This window comes from Dipteris shenzhenensis, chromosome 12, assembly GCF_047967505.1.
Source record: "Dipteris shenzhenensis isolate YYH24624 ecotype China chromosome 12, Dip_SZ_1.0, whole genome shotgun sequence".
Lineage (NCBI taxonomy): Eukaryota > Viridiplantae > Streptophyta > Polypodiopsida > Gleicheniales > Dipteridaceae > Dipteris > Dipteris shenzhenensis.
This window is the reverse complement of record NC_141607.1, coordinates 51644569-51654787: the sequence shown is the minus strand read 5'-3', so window position 1 is coordinate 51654787 and position 10219 is coordinate 51644569. Positions and strand designations below refer to the sequence as shown.

Sequence of the window (10219 nt, the reverse complement as noted above, 5' to 3'; positions counted from 1 at the left end):
TGCATTGGTTGAAAGTTTTTTTAATCAATTGACTTCCACATAAGTGACAACATTTCCATCATGGATAAGTTTTGTACCAATATACATTTCTAGAATAATTATTGTACATAGCACATTGGGCCAATGCATTGTCTAAAGAAACAACTTTTCTTTTTATACAAAGTTGATCAAATTGTTGAATTTTAACATATTCAAAATATGGGTAGGTATATATGGAGTCCACGACCATAGAAGAGCTTTATTTAAAGCTAACATGTCTCTAGATTTAGATAGAAATGCAACGATTCAAATGGTCAAATTGTAAACGGTCATGACTACTATGATTTATCATTTTACTCTATTGCGATCTATTAGTTTGACTGAGAGCCCTAGCCTTTGCAAAAATATAGTTTTTAGTTAAAAATTCTAGATTTGGAAGCATAAATATGAGAACAGTTGTCTTTTAAAAAAATTGATGAAAATTTAGAATTTGGAATCCACTTTGTTTGAAAAATGTCAAGAGAATAAAATTTTTATTCTAATAAAGGGAAAAACATTTGTCCTAATAAAGTAAAACAAATTTGTCCTAATAAAGGAAAAATTATGTCAACGGAACAAAATTCTCATCCAAAAAAAGATGAATTTTGATTCATAAATGAAAAAAATATTGAGAAAAAAACTTTTTCATGTTAAAATTCTGTCAATGAAGAACTTCCGTCGACAAAATCCATCGAGGTGACAAAAAATTTCACCTTCTAATGGAATGAAATTTGCATTCATTCATGTTTAAAATTTTCCTTTTTTTGATGAAAAGTTTGTTTCATCGATGAAAACTTCTATCCATTCAGCTTTATCAACTAAATGGATTCCAAAATCCAGATTTACATCATTTTTAAAAATGATAGCTATTTTGATCTTCATGGTTCATCTTTAGATTGACATAAAGTAAACCACTAAATTTCACTACTCACAATCGTCTAAAATTTGATCATTTAGATATTTAATTTTCATTTAGAAACATCTATCGAATTATTTTCTTTTAACAATCCATTTCTTTAGCTATGGACTACATATACCTACTTATCTTAACACCAAATATATTATCTAATTTAATGACTAGGATGAACTTCAATGATTGGGATGAAGTTTTTATAGAGGAAAAGACACATTTTTGTAATTCTAAGTAAATAATGTATTATGGTTTGCTTAGACATGCATGAATTATTAGTTGTTTCTCGGGGGGTGCACTACTAGGAAATCATAGGTATCATGTGCGTTCAAGGGGTATTTAAAAAACCCCTCAATTAATTTTTTCCCTCAATAAAACCCCCCCTCTTTACTTATGAACTAACGGATTTTTTTCTAAAATTTAACTAAAAACCCCTCTTGTTATTGTAATCTTGTTAAATTTTTTTCCAAATGTGGCATTAAAATACCCCTCCTTTTGAATGCACATGGTACACTAAATTTTTTGGAGGTGAACCCCCCGAGAGTTGTTTCAAAGAATATTAGATCATATCATTGATCTCGTTTTTTTCAATTTGCCATTTTACGTGAAAAGTAGAAACTTTTTCATCTTTAAATTGGCAATATGTACATTTTTTAAAGAAGTTTGAAGCTATGCTTATTTTAGAAAAGTTATAAAAATATTCCTCATAAATGTCTTCAAAAGATGTAATATTAATCAACATTTAAGACTACTAAAAAATTCATAATAGCCTGTTGCAAATGACAAATCATGACTCATTGCCATTTTTCATTACTCGTTGTTGTAAGACCCTTCTTAGTTCATATACTTCCATCCACATTTGAGAGGAATTCCCTCCTTGCCATTTGGAGGAGGCATTGCTATCCTCTTCGATTATTGGAAGTATCATATGTAGAGAACACCCATGCATGTTCTTGGAAACTCACTTATCTCCATGTGAAAATTACTTGATCATTTTCTGAGGATGATCAAGCAATGCATAAGTCAGAATTACTTCTATCTTGCACTTTGAATAATCCCCAAAAAACTTAGATCTTTGTCATTAAACAAGGCATAGGTACTCTTATCGAGTTGACTCTGTGATTATAGTTTTAAATGATCCACTGGGTTGATTTCCTACTTCATCATCTTGTACAATAGACTTTGAGTGAAAATCATTTATTATGAAGCCAATACACAGATGCTAGCTTTCTAGCCTCTTGCAACTCCATCATTCATGCTTTCGTCTAATATGTACTTGAACATAGTACAACTCCTTTACATGTTTAGATGTTGGTGGCTAGTAACTCATCAAGCATAGGTCACTCTCCTCTTGAATACACTTGTGGGCTGCCCTTTCCCATCTATATAGGATGGCCAAATTATCCATCATAAATTGTAGCAATTTGGGAGAAGGTAGATATGATGCATCCCCAAGACATGATCTTTGGCATCCCCATCATGGATGATTGTTTTCTCTTAGTCTTGTTAAGAAGCAAAACTTTTATATTGGAGTCAAAAGTTTGTATGCCCTAATAAAAATAAAGGATTAAAATATTCACCCAAGATTTGAAACTTTTATGGGAAAAACCTTAAAGTTTTGCTAAGATTTACAACTTTTTATTAAAATTTCAAATGAAAAAATATAAAATTGTAATATGTTCTATTGATATTATGAAACTAAAAAAACTAGCTCGATATACTTTCACCAAGATTTTATATTAATATATAAGTATAGCTTCGATAAAAAAATCCCTAATCCCCATCCTTCAATATGGTTTGGATCAATTTGCAATTAGTTGCATTAGCAGACAAATCACTATTCAAGTGGACTCCGTATCTTTCTCACAACTCTAGCAATTTTCAAAGCTTGGCATGGTAGTCTTTCATCAGGGTTGGTCCTGTAGCAATCATGCATAATTCTCTTCCATTTTCGAGTGAAGTATGTAGTATGTGAAAGCATCATGTGAATTCACCATTTGTGACCTCAGCAAAAGCAACCACAATCCCGAGATCCTATTGGCTCTCATGGGTTTGTTTCATGTAGCTTGCAAGTCTGCGCATTTGTGTGGAGCATGTGTTTCCTCTACTTTTGCAATCCTATGCTCCCCTATTTGTTAAGGCTATGACTAGCCTGAAGCATTTATGTCAGTCAAAGCTAGATGAGTGTAGTGCTTGCAGAGTCTTTGAGAAAACACTCGAGCTAAATGTTTCCAATTCAAAATTGAATTTCCAGTCAAAACAAAGCACCGTTGAGTCGCAAGGACATGGAATGTTAGACTGTTGCACTTCTGTCTCGCAAGGCTCTGCATCCTGCTACTTCTGATGTAATTCGATGTTGTCGATACAATGCTTCCGGTGATGCAACGTTGCAAGTCTGCTTGTCCCAAATTAGGGTGTTGATGACAACTATAAGGAACTTGTTGACCACGCCACTTACATTGAATGCTATTGCTGAAATAGCTTTCTAAGATGAGAACCCAAAGAAGCTTATAGGTAGACCAAAAGCACAAGAGAGACCTACTGAAATTATAGCATCAAAGCTCCACCAGCTTCCAGCACTATAGGCAGCGTGAAGAACCTCTAAAAACTCCCCTTATAGCCATGTAGCCATTGGCTTGTTCTTGTTAACAGCAGACCGTTGCTCTTCATTCGATGCGAAGGGGATGCCTGAACAGAGTGTCAACAAGGGGCGACTATAAGGCGCTCCAACAAGGTCCAAGGAGAGCGATGAAAATTTCGTGACAGAAGCGTTTCTTCCTTCATCCGCGAGTTCCTCTACCTTTAAGCCTACCAGGCAGATTAAAGGGATTGACATGGAGTTGAAAAGATCATTTGCCTCAGCCATGCCTTTGAGCAGCTCTGCTTTCCAAAAAGTTGTGTCAGCGATCGCCACCAGCAGCGGAGTAGAAGACCGGAAGACAATGAATGTGTCCACATTAGCGTGCTTCAAAAGATTTGTGTTCATGAAAATGGCAAGGTCGAATACTGATGCAGCGGGCAGAAACTTCTTCTCGGTGTCCTACACAAAGCACATTCCCTCATAGGTGCTATGCTTGTGCTTGAGCTCGTTTTAGAAACTGATTTTGCCATAGCCAACCTCCTCTGAGCTTCGCTCTGCCATAGCTAGACCTTGCAAGCTTTTCTCATCTTTTTTTGTAATTTCATGTATTGCTAACGAGACTTTGTCAATTTCTCAGCGCCATCATCTCACCTTTCAAGCTCTACATCTAATTCTCTGCCTCCATGAGGTGCTGCCTCTTCAAATCCAACTCTTTTTCTTCTTCTTCAAGACTTATATGAGTCTCTCATGGTCTGCTTCATTTCCCAAATAAGCAGGTCTCTTTCTGGAGTGCTAAATGCTTGAACCAGTTGCAGGATCACCAAATGAGTTGTGGGCTAAAGTTTCTCAGAACATAAATATGCATAAGCCATGCAAAGACAACAAGATAGTGCAAAAACAGGAGCTAGTCGGACACAAGTCCGAACTGTATTACAAGCTCAAAATGTATCCTTCAAGGCAAAAGTAGATACAACAGAGAAAGATAGATGCAAAAGCTTTCTTCTCCCAACAACACATAGCCAAGATCATGGAGAATTGTGTATGGGATCAGCATCCAACTTGCCAAAAGGGGAATACATGGTCTGAAATCCAGGTCAAACTACTATACATTAAGATATTGTTATCCAAAAGGAGTTATAACTACCCATAGTGGCCCTTGGTAATTGCCACTCATCTATATGACTTGTGACCTTCCAACTTCCTCATGACGTAAACTCCTCCATTAGGGGAGAATTGGGGTCTCAAAAGGGCCTCATAAGGAATGGATTAAGAAATGGATTTAGTCCTAATGAAAGGGCCAAGGTAGGTCCCAAAAAGTCCTAACCCCCCCTCACCTAGGTGGGTTAAGCCCAAAAGTGACCCCACCTCTTACACAACTCTTACTCCTAGGTGGGAACCAAAAAATTCAAAATTCAAAATTTGAATTTTGAATTCCCTCGCTCCTTCTCTCTCCTCCCTCCCTCCCTCCCCCTCCTCCCTCCCCCTCCCTCACTCCCCCTCCTCACTCCCTCCTCCCCCTCCCTCCCTCCCTCCTCCCCCTCTCCTCTCCTCCCCTCCCCCTCCCCCTCCTCACTCCCTCCTCCCCCTTCCACCTCCTCCCCCTTCCTCCCTCCCTCCTCCACGCTTGCTCCTCCTGGCCTCCCCCTCCCTCCCTCCTCCATGCCTGCTCGTCCTCCCCTCCCCCTCCCCCTCCCTCCTCCTCCACCACTGCTCCTCCTCCCCCCTCCCTCCTGCTCCTCCCTCCTCCCTCCCTCCTCCTCCATGCCTACTCCTCCTCACCCTCCACACCTGCTGGTCTACCCCCCTTTCCTCCTCTTCAACTATTGGTCCTCCCTCCCCCATCCCTCCTCCTCCTCACCCTCCCTCTTCTTGCCTACTGCTCCTTCAAGCCTGCATCTCCACACCTTCTCCTTCTCTACACTCCTTTAGTCATGGCACCATTCGAGGACGTCTCCAACAAGTACCAGATTCACTTAGAGTTGGAGGTTAATATGCAAGCAACGTATTCTAGGATTGAGGGAGCTTCCAAAATCCACAGTCTTTGTTCGCAAGGAAAGAAGCATCTCAACCTTTGGGTAGAAGGATCCTTGTATCCTTTAGATCCTGCCAACCAAAAGAGCCCTCGTTTCCATACAATGCATGAGCTAGTTCGGTTTGTTGGAAATGGACATGCGGGGTTGCTTGGTTATTGCAATCGGTTAAACAATGCTCAGTCAATGGCTATGCAAGCAAGCGAGATGCACAGAGCCCAAGTAGAGATGCCAGCACATTTAGGAAATAGCACCATTGTTGCAATGCATAACTCTATGCAGGATCTTCAAGGGGAGAACCAGGATCTTCATGATAAAGCCAAAGCATTGGACTTGGAGCAACATAAATTAGAAGAGTCACTCTGTAAGCTAGCTGAGTCCAAAAAAGGCTTGGAAAGATCTATATACAATCAAGTTCGACGAGCCGTAGAGAAGGAACGAGAGAAGGCTAAAGAACGAGTGCAAAAGATGAAAGAAACATCTTTGGGATTGAAGGAGAGGAAAAGAAGGTACTTACATAACATGGATGCATTGGCACCCACTGGTGGTGCTAGAAAGACGAGAGTCTGGGCTAGAAGTTTGGTTATCAAATGTTCCAATGAGATTACACTCTTTTGTGCTACACTGTTTGTGACTAAGTTTTTATTGTGTTCTTCTTTAGGAACTTCATGGAAGATGTGATGGGAAGAACGGACGGGGATGATATTGACTGTTCATATGCTCTAGCTAGTTTATTGAAGTCGATGTCATTGGGATACTAAGCGACCCAAGACACAAGCGCCTACGTGTGTTTCTCTTTTGTTGTACAGATTGCAATGGAAAGTTCATATTTGTCATCAAAATGGATGAAGCTCAATTGGTGAAAGAACACAAGTTAGAGAGAGTCAGCATCTGCATTATGAATCAAGCCTTAGCCTTTGTTCAAGGGGATGAAGAAGTAGAGCAAGATTTCTTAGTGCAATCAGAGAAAGATATATGGTGGCTTGTAGCATTTGAGACTCCGAAAGAGTGCCATGAGACATTGAAGTGGGTTCTAGATAGAACAGGAATCCCATCGACCATTCGAAGACAATAGGAAGGGCAAATATTGATAGTCGATGGCCATGGAACCTTTCCAGTTGAATGGCATCTTGTTGGTGATTTGGAAACCCTCAAGTGCTTGCATGGTTGTGATACAGGGGCAAATGCAATGAACACATGCCTTTATTGCATGTGTTCACAACGTAAGCAAAAGGTTGGCTTACAATGGGAGAATAGCATAATAATTTGCAGCTAAACGCAAGCTCCTAATCGCGACAAGAAGGATCCAAAGTGGGATCCCATCTTGCCCATCCCACTTGAGAGAGTACACATATGTACTTTACATGCAGAACTGCGTACTTTTGATAAGTTGTTATATCTGCATCTTGTTTATGCTTGGAATTTAATTCCGCAAGAAGTATCTGCACGGTGCATTGCAGAAGCTGAGAAGTTATTGTCAAAGATGGGATTCCATGGAGGACACGTCAAACTTAAGGAGGATAAGAAAATGTCTAGGGCAACACGGAATCTTCCTGCAAAAGTGTCCATGGGTGGAGGGAAGGCAAGGAGATTCCTATCGAACCACAATCTCGACAAAGACAAACATACATTGTCTCAAAGTAGTTTGGGTTGGGAATATTGGAAAGCATTGTGTGAATGCACGACCAATAAGGCTTCTCATCCTCAAGTAGCAACTTTGAGAGCTAAAGTATGGACAAAGGTAGATGCATTGATAAAATTGCTTCGCCAGGTTCAAATCGATGAGATAGGATGGCTGTGAAAGAGTTTATGCAATTAATGGTGAAAGCATGGGGGGAGTCGCACATTACTCATTACTGGTAATCTTGGCACCATCGTAATATTTAGCACTTGCTTTATAAACACTTTTTATTGCTGATTTGATTCTCATCATGTTTGCAGCATATTCTCTATGCATACAGACCATGGTTTGTACAAAATTGGAGTCCTTTGTCCATTTGGAATACACAAGGCATGGAGAAGTCGCACTATAGAGCCAAGGCAACCTACTTCAAGAACTCAAGGCATGGTGGTGGTGTCACTCGCAGCAATGCATTGCATGAGATGTTCGACTGGTTTTTTAGATGTTTACTAGGAAGGACTTTGAAGTCTGAAAAGGCAAAGGCATCAGAACTTGCAAAAGCAGTTTAAATTGTATCAAAGAATAGAATGCATAGTGCTTGGAAAGCATCCATAGGGAGTTGAGGAGTCACACACGTTGGTTGCAAGCTAGAGTGAGAGAAGGGAGCAGATGGGTCCAACCACCAACAGATGCTATGGTGTAATTGTATACAAATATGAAATAAATATATTGCTTATTTTGACCATAATTTGTGTACTCATTCTTTAATATCTTGCTTATTTTGACCGTAATTTTTGTACTCACATGACGTTGGGGAAAGTGGGGACATGGTAAAGGAGGGGGGAGAGAAGGGAGGGGCATGGGGCAGGGCAAGGGGAGGGGTGGAGTGGTAGCAAGGGTGGGGGGAGGGGGGGTATGGGGGAGGGCGACGGGTGTGGGCGGGGCAAGTAGGGGGAGGGAAAGGGGGGGAGGGCGATGAGGGTGGGGGGGTTGGAGGGGTTAGGGCAAGGGCAGGGGGCATGATGAAACCCTAAATGTAATTAAAATGGATGTCAAAACATGATGGGCCCTTATAAAATGTAAAAAAAAACCCTAACTCTCATTATGCAATGGCAAGAGTGAAGAACACTACTAGACCCACTGGACGCCGCCTCCACCCTTCCTCCTCTAGCTCCACCACCTCCATGGCATCCACGCACACGAACCTATCTGGGTCTGGTGGTGCCTCCCCCGACTCTCATGAGCCCTCCCCCAACTCTCGTGAGGTCTCCAAGTTCAGCCTTCCCCTCAGCCTCAGCCTTCCCCAGCACAGGAGCTATGGGGGCACTCCAAGAGGCTGTGGGGCAAGTGACCATTGCTTTGTTCGAGGATGCCAACTTGTGTGCCATCCATGCAAAGCGCATCACGGTCATGGATTTGGCGAAGTGGCTATGGAGTGACCCAAGTTTGAAGCCCTAGATCCTCTTGCAGCCCACTCTTAGGACTTAGACCACCCCCTGCCCTTGAAGGCACTATCTTTTATCTAAGGCCCAAGGGCTGATTTTTTAAAATAAAATATATCGACATTCTCTACACTCTCGCATTGTTGTGTATTTTCCATTTCTATGACTGCAGTAACTGATCATTTTAATGTAACTTTTGATTTCTGTCAAACCCTGAAGGAATTTCACCGTCGCGCAGAAGGGAAAAGTGTCCGACACATCGCCAGGACCCCAGAAAGCCCAAAACCTGCCACATCCAGAATGCCCAAATTCACGCCGTGGCAGGTTTTGGGCTTTTTGGGGTCCTGGCGACGTGCTGGACACTTTTCCCTTCTGTGCGACAGTGAAATTCCTTTAGGATTTGATAGAAATGAACTCTCAATACCCAGAAATGGTGAAAATGATACTAAATTGGCTAGAAATTTATTAAATTAACACAATTAAAATGATGGAGAAAATATATCATTAACGACTTAAACAACATACAATGGAATTCATGACGAGCAATCATAACTTATAACAAATAATAAAGACATGTAGTCATGTATCCATTGAAATATCCATTTAAATATATGTTTATATATACAAAAGGCCTCACATGCTATCTTTCTTCTTGGCTAGTTTGAGTACATCGAGAATAGGGGTCTTTAAATCCCCTAGTAAATTCCTAGATATAAATCTAGCCGCAATAGCACTAACATCCTCCTCTCCTACTACCAAAGACATAGCCGTTGCCGTCAATGCCTTGCCATGAATGTTCGATCCAAAGGCATTGACAGTAGCCAGGCGGTGTACCAAAATGACTTTGTCGGCATTCCGAGTAATGTTGGAGTATCCGATATAGTGCACGACAATGCCTTGCACTTCAGCAGCTCTGAAGAACTTCGAGGAGAAAATTTGTTGTGAAAGACCACGAAATGCTCTATGACTTTGCCAAGGTAATGGGCCAAAGAATGATCTCATCCAAATGTGCTGCGAACGTTACCCTGTCGAGATGAGAATTCATCAAGCTCAAATGCATCCTGCAACAATTCAACAAACATTAGAAGACCGACAAAACAAATTATACTGAAAGAACATCAAAATAAAAAATATTGTTCGAACTTACCACTATAGCGTCATTGGCTTCTATCCCTTCCTCATTTGCAATGTTGATGGAACCAGTTTCTGTGTGATGTTCCATTTGGGAGGTGGATGCTTTCTCTTGACCTGTGTTGGAGGTGGAAGCTTCTGCATGAGAGGGTTGTGCATCGTATACGGACATGTCTGCATCCCTCATTGAAACCAGTGTCGTCAAGAGAAAATCTTCGATTGTCTGGTCTTCAGTACCTAAAACCCCGGGATCTTTGACACGTGTCAACATCGAACCCCGATAGGACTTCGAGTGCCTCATCCTCTCGTAGTCCAAAAAGAATCTCTATGTCATGGAGGAATACGTACTCTTCTCCATCGATGATGAGGGGGGACAAGGACCATAATTCTGAGTCTGGGTCAACGGTCTTCGATGTAGATTCTTGCTCTACTAGGGGCTCTTGAAGTAGGCTCAATGCTTGAGCTGCTTCCATCTCCTCTATTGGA

At 41.0% G+C, this 10219-nt stretch overlaps 1 pseudogene; it reads right to left on the bottom strand.

Moving 5' to 3' along the window:
• Positions 1-3221: 3221 nt before the first annotated feature.
• Positions 3222-4070, bottom strand: LOC147896365 (GDP-fucose transporter 1-like; annotated as a pseudogene).
• Positions 4071-10219: the final 6149 nt, after the last annotated feature.